We start from the raw sequence: 9,403 nt of genomic DNA, 5'->3' as shown, positions 1-9,403 counted from the left end.
AGGAAAACAATAAAAAAATTATCAAGAATACGGTTTATGCCCTAATATCAAAGGTCTTACTAGAAAAAAAGAAATTATGATCCAACGTGAATTTGCTTGATAAAAAAATATGATTGTGCCTGGTAACGTGCATGTAAAATGGCTAGAAATAGCATTTTAGATTAGCGTAAAGCTGACAATTTACACAAGGTTTATTTCTATTTCTTCTGCTCCAAACTTACTTCAAACTTACTTGAATGTAACACATCATAAGAAATTGTTTCACCGCTGTTCAAATGCACTTTGGATCGCATCATTTATATGTATAAATGTTTTCCATCTGAAAGGACTAAATATTGAATAATGAAACAAATGACAATAAAATGCAAAGTAATCTCTTCAGTAATCAAAATACTTTTTGAATGTAACTGTATTCTAATTATCAATTATTTAAATTGTAACTGTAGTGGAATACAGTTACTTATATTTTGTATTTTAAATACGTAATCCCGTTACATGTATTCTGTTACTCCCAAACCCTGTATATATATATATATATATATATATATATATATATATATATATATATATATATATATATTTTTTTTTTTTTTTTTTTTTTTTAATTTATTTTTTTATTTCACATTTTAGAATAATCAAAACTATGGAATAACATAAATGGAACTATGGGAATTATGTTGTGTCTAAACAAAATCTAAAATAAATCAGAACTGTGTTATATTTTAGCATCTTCAAAGTAGTCACCGTTTGCCTAGAATTTGCAGACATGTACTCATGACATTTTCTCAACCAACTTCTTGAGGTATCACCCTGGGATGCTTTTTAAACTGTGGCTGTGTCTCGTTTGGAAGGATGCGTCCTCCAGAGGTCGCAATTGTCGGCCGCTTACGTCAACGAGGCTGTCTCGTTTCATTTTTATTTAATTTTTTATTGGGAATGCAAAAAAGGTTAACAATTGTATAAATGTAAGTGCATATACATAAAAGGCATTGACAATAGATACAAAATAAGAAAAAGAAAGACAAAAAAAAAAAAAAAACGTATACGAAACGTATGCGGCCGACAATTGCGACCTCTGGAGGACGCATCCTTCCAAACGAGACAGCAAGTATTGAAGGAGTTCCCATCTATGTTGGGCACTTATTGGCTGCTTTTCTTAATTATTCGGTCCAAGTCATCAATTTCAAAAACTTTTTTTTATTTTTTATTAAATTTTAGTTTTATAATGAAATAAATTAATATTGTGACACAATTATATTTTTGTCTACAAAACTAATTTCAAACATTTAAGCATACGCCTTCAGATCAAAAGATTTTTAAGTTCATGAGAAACATTTCAGTCAAGTGTTTCAAAAGTTTTGACAGGTAGTATATATATATATATATACACACACCATGTCTTTAACTTTACATTAAATCCCTCCACCCATCCACTAGGTGCCACACTTTGATTATAAAGCTGCAGTTGCATGTCCTGCCTGTCCCTAAGGGGGCCATTGAGTCGGTTTTCCGACTGAATGAGCGTAATTATGCCTGGACAGAGACTGGCAAAGATCCTCTAGACCCCGTTTTATATTTTTATATACACAACTTGCAGAATGAATGAGAGATCAGGCGCTGACAGGACAGTCCTCCTCGCCATCTGACATGCCTCCACAAACTTTACACAACCAACAGAGAGGAGAAAGCTGCCGGGAAATGCTGCTTTAACTTTCTTTGCACCAAAACTGCATCTTGTTTCATCTTGGCAAAATAATAAACGCATTTAAGTCTCCGTTCTTGTCAGAGAGTATTCTCAATTTCTTAGCGGTGCATAGTAAACAGACACGCAGATCTCATATTCAGCATGGCTTATGAAACATCGCCTTTGGAAATAAATAAATAAAGGCATCATTGGAGATTATGCAGGTACATATGCAACAGTGTGTGATGAAACGATAGCAAAATGCAACAAACGGTAAAACTATATGTGTTCAAAACCGATGAGTTTATGAAAATCATAATGAATGAAAATAATATGATGACATATAATGCCAGCCTGTAATTTAAAGCAGCATGATGTAGTATTTTTGTATCACTAAAATAGCTGGAAGTGGCTGATACCAGAAGTGGTCCACATTCAAGGTTGATAATGGCGGCGCCCTAGTTTCGCTGAAAAAGAAGGTGGTTGTGTAGGAAATCATGACCACTTACATTAAAATGAAGACACCAGTCATAACAGTAACCTTAGAAAAGCTGTTTTATTCTACATGGAGAGGGACACATGGGGGCTGCCATTTTAGAATCACATGACCAGCTGAATACTACTGCTTAAACTCAGTAACCTTCCTGTTATTTGACACTTTCACTCATTGATTAAAGTAATCATGGCTGATTGTTAATACTACATTTCTACAATGGCATCTGAAACTGAAAACTGATTTTAAATGATGCTGCATTCAAGCCGCTAAGTGTCAGTGTAAGTCCAAGATAACACAAAGACAAAAGTTACTGAGTGCACCTTTAAAGGAATAATTCACCCAAAAATGAAAATTCTTTCATCATTTACTCACCCTTATGCCATGCAGGATGTGTATGACTTTCACAAATGAAGATTTTTAGAAGAAAATCTCAGCTCCGTATGTTCATACAATGCAAATTAATGGGTGCCACAATTTTGAAGCACCAAAAATCACATATGTCCGTCTATTTTTACTATAAATTCTCCTCCCTGCTCAGGCAATCTCCACTTTAACTTTTACTTCACATTCTTCTTCTTGTGTTTTTGGTGATTCATATTGTTCATGCCAACTACTGGGCAGGGAGAAGAATTCTTTGTAAAAATTGACTTAAATATTGATCTGTTTCTCACACACACCTATCATATCACTTCTTAAGATATGGATTTAACCACTGGAATCGTATGGATTGCTTTTCTGCTGCCTTTTTGTAATTTTTGGAGCATCAACATTTTGGCACCCATTCACTTGCATTATATGGACCTACAGAGCTGAGATATTCTTCTAAAAATCTTCATTTGTGTTCTGCCGAAAAAAGTAAGTCATACACATCTGGATATGCATGAGGGTGAATAAATGATGAGAGAATTTAAATTTTTGGGTGAACTATTCCTTTAAGTCCTTTTTAGGATAAATATTCACTTTCACTTTCACATCTGAAAGTTATATATGGTGCCTGTTTAGTTTCACTTTCACATCTGAAAGGGAAAGTGACTTAGGTTTTATAGCAACAAATGACTTAAATATTGATCTGTTTCTTACCCACGCTTATCGTATCACTTTTAAAGATATGTATCTAACCACTGGACTCTTATGGATTATTTTTATGATCCTTTATGTGCTTTTTGGACCTTCAGATTTCTGGCCACCATTCACTTGCATTGAAAAGACCAACAGAGCTGAGATATTCTTCTAAAAATCTTTGTTTGTGTTCTGCAGAAGAAAGAAATACATACACATCTGGGATAGCACGAGGGTTAGTAAATTATGTGATTTTTTTCATTTTTGGGTGAACTACTTTAAACATTGTAAATTTGATTGTAAAAAGGTGTATAAAAGTATTTTAAATAAACTATAAAATAACAAATTCGTGTAACTGGATTAAAGGACGATACTCTTACCTCAAAATTATCCATATTATGAACTCATATGTTTCGAAATAACTGTTAATTATGCTCATTAAGTTACTAATACATGTTTATTCCAAATCTCATTATACTGTATATCATATTGCATGTCATATCAAGATCAAATTTCATTATGCAAACATTTTAACAATGTAGGAACTTTTATTGGGTTGCATACGCTGGTTGCTGTAAAGTTTCATAAAAGCAAACAAGCAAAACTTTTATAGAACTTTTATTCAACTATTGAAAAAAAAAAGATCTGGACAAATGTTTCAAAGTTGTATTCAGCAATACATGCACATACTATCTGGTCATGCACATTAAATTGCACTTTTTTAGATGCACACTTTTAAAAAGCTTGATGGTTAATACACAGGGAGGGATATTATTTACCTTGTTAAAGAGTGGTAACAGTAATAATAATCATCTTGGTAATCATCCACACACTGCTGTAAAACCAATGTCAAAAGTACATGTATGCAGTACGTGGTCTTGAATTGTGCCGAGTATACCATGCCGCCACTCTGTCTCCCTTTCCTTGTCACTATGGAGATTCCTATAACTTACACTAGTGCCATGTACACAGTGGGCACACTGACATTGAGTTTGATCTGAATCCTGACCCTAAACAGCAGGGAACTGAATCATGGACCCCAGTTAGTTTTACTGCAGTCTCACTATGCACTCACTCCATCGCTGTGCTTATCACTGTTTAAATTCAACTTGAATTTAGCAGGTGAACAATGTAGAGACAGCTTTAGCTTTCACCAATTCATTAATGTCACTGTGATTTTAGGATTGTGATATAGTGTGTGCCACAGTCCTGGTTATGCAAACTTGGATATTATTTCACAGAATGGTTTACCAGAATATATCAGCACCTCTCTGAAATTGAAGTAGAATATGCAGGCAATTCATTTTGACCAGACAATAAATTGCTCCTTCTCATCTGTTTATTGTATAGATGGTTTACATAGAGTGTACGATGCTCTTTTGGAAGCTTAAGTGATCCAGCTTAAGGTTGACCCACCATCCTTGTGGACTTGTCACTTTGTCTGTCACTATCCAGTCGCCATGGCTCCCTGCTTGTCCTAGACCCGATGGCGGCAGGGAGTACCTTATCACCGTGGCAACATGTCTGCGATTTGGCTCCTTCCCACCCCCTTAAACAAAATACCCGCCCCTTTCCAAATGATGGCAAGATCATCACAAAATTAACTGCCATTGTCTCATTTCTCATTCATTAGGTATTATCTAAGAGCTGTCACACTAGGCTGGAGATTCTAGATTGGAGGACACTTGCAGATTATTTGATGTTGATAACTCAACATGAACATACAGTTGACATGATAGTGGTTGCATTAGATAAAATACAGGTTGCCACCTCAATCAATGGACAGGCACTTAAATATTAGTATATCAAAGTGGTTCACATTGCACTGATCAAGTAAGAAAGTAAGAAAATTATTGTATGTTGGCAATTGTTTTTTTATTTATTTATTTTATTTTTTTTCAAGATTTAAAAAAATAATTCTGGAAGAAAAATTACACTTAGAAAGTATTTTATTGAGTATAATTATGACCACCCTACTGTACATATGAGTGGGCTCTCTAAAGATCAAATGCTGATTTACAACACTGGTAGACTCCAAATCAATAGTGATCGAGTGACAAAATTTAAACTGTCATTCTGTCAGGCCAATGCATCATATTTGTCAGGAATGAATTACCTTCTACTATGGGAAACCTTTGGCTATAAATATTTGAGTGTGTGTGCATTAATGTGTGTGTGTGTGTGTAAGAAGTTAATGACAATGTCTCCCTGTGCCACAGCTAGAGGTCCCACCCTGGCAGGCAAGGCTCAGGGTGGTGCTGCTGGGTATTTTTTAATTAAATCAGCCTACAATGAGGAAGATGGAAGTGGAGGGGAGGGGTCTGGGTTTAGTGAGGGGGATCTGACCATCTCCAGGGTAAAGGCAGTGTGGGAAGAGAATGTGCACCTCCTTGCTGTGTCTTCTCTTTGTATCCCGCCACTTCTTATATACTGTGGGAATTCCCATGGAGTGAGAGGTGAGAGAGGCACTCTTGATTTGAATCAAAAGTTTGATGCCCTTAGCGAGATATGATTGATATTATGATAATAATAATTATCAGCTAAGAATAAAATCAACTTTCATTTGAATGTGCAGATGAGGTGACCGACACACAACTTAAAGATCATTTGTACGTATTAGCTTAATGACTTGCATAGATTCCCCTACTATATGTAATGGAATTATGATAATGATGATGATTTTTATTGTTGTTCATAAAAATTATTAATATTATTATTATTCATTTTAGTGGGTACAGCTGTGCCAACATGTTCCTTATTAATTTGATTCCCTATGAACAGTAGTATAATAATAAAATATAAAGAAATTGTATTTTTCATGATTAATATTAAATTATTAATTTATGTTGTAATTAATGATATTGTAATTAATTATTATAATTAATAATTATTCTTAATGAAAATGGATTGTTTTTATTATTTAATTTTAATAAATTATTAATAATAATATTGTTGTTGTTAATAATAATTATTCATTTATATTATTATTGATATTAGTGGGCACAGCTGTGCAAAGACTGTGCCAGAGATTCAGCATGTTAAAGTGTTCCCCGTTAATAATATATTACATTATAATGGTCAATAAATATATTGTATTTTTCATCATTCATTTTTAATTATTAATTTTAAGTAATAATTATAAAAAATGAATTTTAAATAAAATTGATTGGTCTTATTATTTAATGTTTAATGAATATGTATTGTTATTATTATTATTATTATTATTATTATTATTATTACTGTGTTTGATTAATGAAAATAATTGATTGCTTCTACATCATCACAGTATCTACTGAATGCCCAACCTTTAAAACAGTTTGAATTGGACATGTACAACATATACTGCAATGAGAAGAAGCAGAAAAACATTGGTATGAAAAATAACACCCACTTCTGTCTCAAAATCCTCAGATATCAACCATAAATTTAAAATAGCCCAAACAGTATACATGCACCAACATTTCTTGGACAAATAGTGGACAAATATAAGCAACAAGGCTCTTGCTGTCATTATTTACCACTAAAGAGAGACTGTGATGGCTCGCCTGCGACTGTGAAGCAGGGGACACACCCCTGCTGGTTCGGACTGGTGGGGTGAGTCTGAGCTGGGACGGTCCCAGTGGGGAGGTGGTGACAGTCACAGTGGAAGAAGGGCCCCTCCATGGGAGTCGATGTCTGACATGACCTGTCACAGCATGGCCCCAGCAAGGTCTCAGGAGGCCATCATCAGGCTCTGTAGTTGCCATCATTCTCCGTTCTTTTGGCATGAGGTCTCTCTATGTTCCACCACTGTGCTAGTGGATCTCATTCAGACACAAATCTACAACATTTCTGAGGTAGTTTTAAATTTAACAGGCACAAAGCCAATTTTAGCAGTGTCCAGTCTTTGCATCTAGACCACCATTCCACTTTTTAGTGATTATGTAACAACACAGCTGCTGCAATTATTAGTATTACTATTTATAGAATGGCAGTTAAGTGAATTCAAAGAGGGATAGATTTACCCCAAAATGTACACACCCTAATGATGATTCAAAGCTGGATGATTTTCTTGGCACGTCAAAATCAATTATGAGATACACGACAACCAATGGTGTTTGGCCTTGTTGATGTCAAACCTGGTGCAACGCATCTTCAAGCACAATGCTTCAGTAAGTTCCTTTTTGAAACTTGACAGCTCCTGGTCACTGTATGCTTTAATTTTTTTAAACATCTTGTTTTGTGTTCCACAGAAGAAAGAAAACCATAAAGGTTTGGAACAATATGAGGTCGATAAATGGCAAACTATTTCTCTTCCATTGAAGCATATCATTTCTGTGCCACTAATGCACCAAACAGAATTGCAAAAACATGACTATTTTCTAACAGATTTCAAACAGACAGTCTTGTCCTAATGTTGCTAAATCGGGGTGTTTGGGCTGCTCCAGAGCAATGTTTTTGATAGCACCACAGAGCCACAGTGTTAATACTTTTCAGAAGAATCAACCTACATATGACTTAGATGTCTCTGCATATTAAACTGGGAGAGGAGAAAGTATTTTAACCATTACACACTCCACTTTTAATAAGATATTGATCCAATTAATGTACAAATCTACAATCTTGATGGTCCTGGTGTGTTTGTGTGATAGCTATGGGATGTTTTGGGGTGTGATATTCTGTCCTACCCACAAACCTGGGAGAGGAAGTAGTCTAGACCCATTCTGTCTTTTATCTCAAGTTGAAAAAAACATTGATGGACATGACAGCCATGCTCTTGTGTAACCTAAGTTTTAACCCCACCCCCTGTACCTTCATCCCCTTAACCCTCCGCTCTGTTAGTGATCTGGTCAATGACACCAATCTTAAGGTGTGTTATGATTCTCCACAAGCAGGTGCACCTATCATGTTCAGATTACTTAATGTTCTTCTCTCTTTCTCTCCATCTTCCTCTTGGTCTTTCTAAGTGACTTTCACTTTCTCCATACCTTATGGTCTCTCTACCTCTCTCTTTCCCACTCGATCTCACACACTCTCTCTATAGCAGGGGGTCGTCTGGGCTGCTCCCACAAAGCATTCACTGTGTCCGGCAGCCTCTCTCCCCGTGTCCCCATCAGCTACTGTGGGAGTAGCAGAGCGTGAATCAGAAAGGAGGAGCCACTTATCTCCAGCCTGCCCCCCTCTGACTCACCTCCCGGTCCCCCTGCCTCTCAGGCACAAAGACTGTGCCTCTTAACAGGGCACAATGATGCTGATCTAAAAGGTTACTTTGCTCCCCCCCCCCACCATCATCCTCCCCCCAGCCTCCCCTCCAGTTGCTGGCCCCTTCCAGCGGCATGCATGAAAAGAAAGTCTAGTGGCCGCTTGTTAGCCACTCCAGTGGCTGCACTGATCTGGCTTATCTGCCCCATCGGTTGTACCTGAGATGTCTGCATGAATGTCGGTGAGATTCAGGCCAGGGTCATGTTTTCATTCGCCCAATCGGCCTCAGGACTGATAAGACAATTTGTCAGAAAGTAATCAGAGAAGGGCACTTCGGCCATTAAAGTTCACTGTGAGATGAAGGAGACCTCGGAAAGGAGAAGAAGCACACCTCGTATTTCTCGCTCACTCATTGGAGTGGTTTGCTTTTCAGTTTTGCATTTTGAGTACTTTGGGTCACAGTGTTCACAGGTTCTTTTGGCTGCTTAGACATACTGGCTTGAATTTTTTCTACTTTAGCTGATTTGTTTTTTAATGATGTTGTTGCATTTATGATAGAAGCAAAAAGCATTATCTAGTCATATTTATATGCCATTTTTCCTATACTATAAATGTTTACACCATTATGTTATAACAGCATCTTTGTTTCCATCCATTTAACTTATCACAATAATTTCTAATTTAAAAAGTGCAATGAACTTGTCATGTTGTTCCAAACCCACATGACTTCAGTAATACCTCAGCCTCAGTCACCATTCACAGTATAGAATAAAAGATGCAATGAAAGTAAATGGTGACTGAAACTAACAAGTCATGTCAAGTCCTTTTTATTTGTGTAGTGCTTTTAAACAATGCATAGTTTCAAAGCAGCTTTTTCAGAAAATCCTACTGTAATGTATTTAACGTCTAAATGTCTTAAAGTTAACAACTCCATTCAAAAACTTCATTGAAAATCCTGCCTTAACCTCATGCGACCCCGCAAA

Source organism: Myxocyprinus asiaticus, chromosome 24 (genome assembly GCF_019703515.2).
Source record: "Myxocyprinus asiaticus isolate MX2 ecotype Aquarium Trade chromosome 24, UBuf_Myxa_2, whole genome shotgun sequence".
In the NCBI taxonomy this organism is placed as follows: domain Eukaryota; kingdom Metazoa; phylum Chordata; class Actinopteri; order Cypriniformes; family Catostomidae; genus Myxocyprinus; species Myxocyprinus asiaticus.
This window is presented reverse-complemented; position numbering follows the sequence as displayed.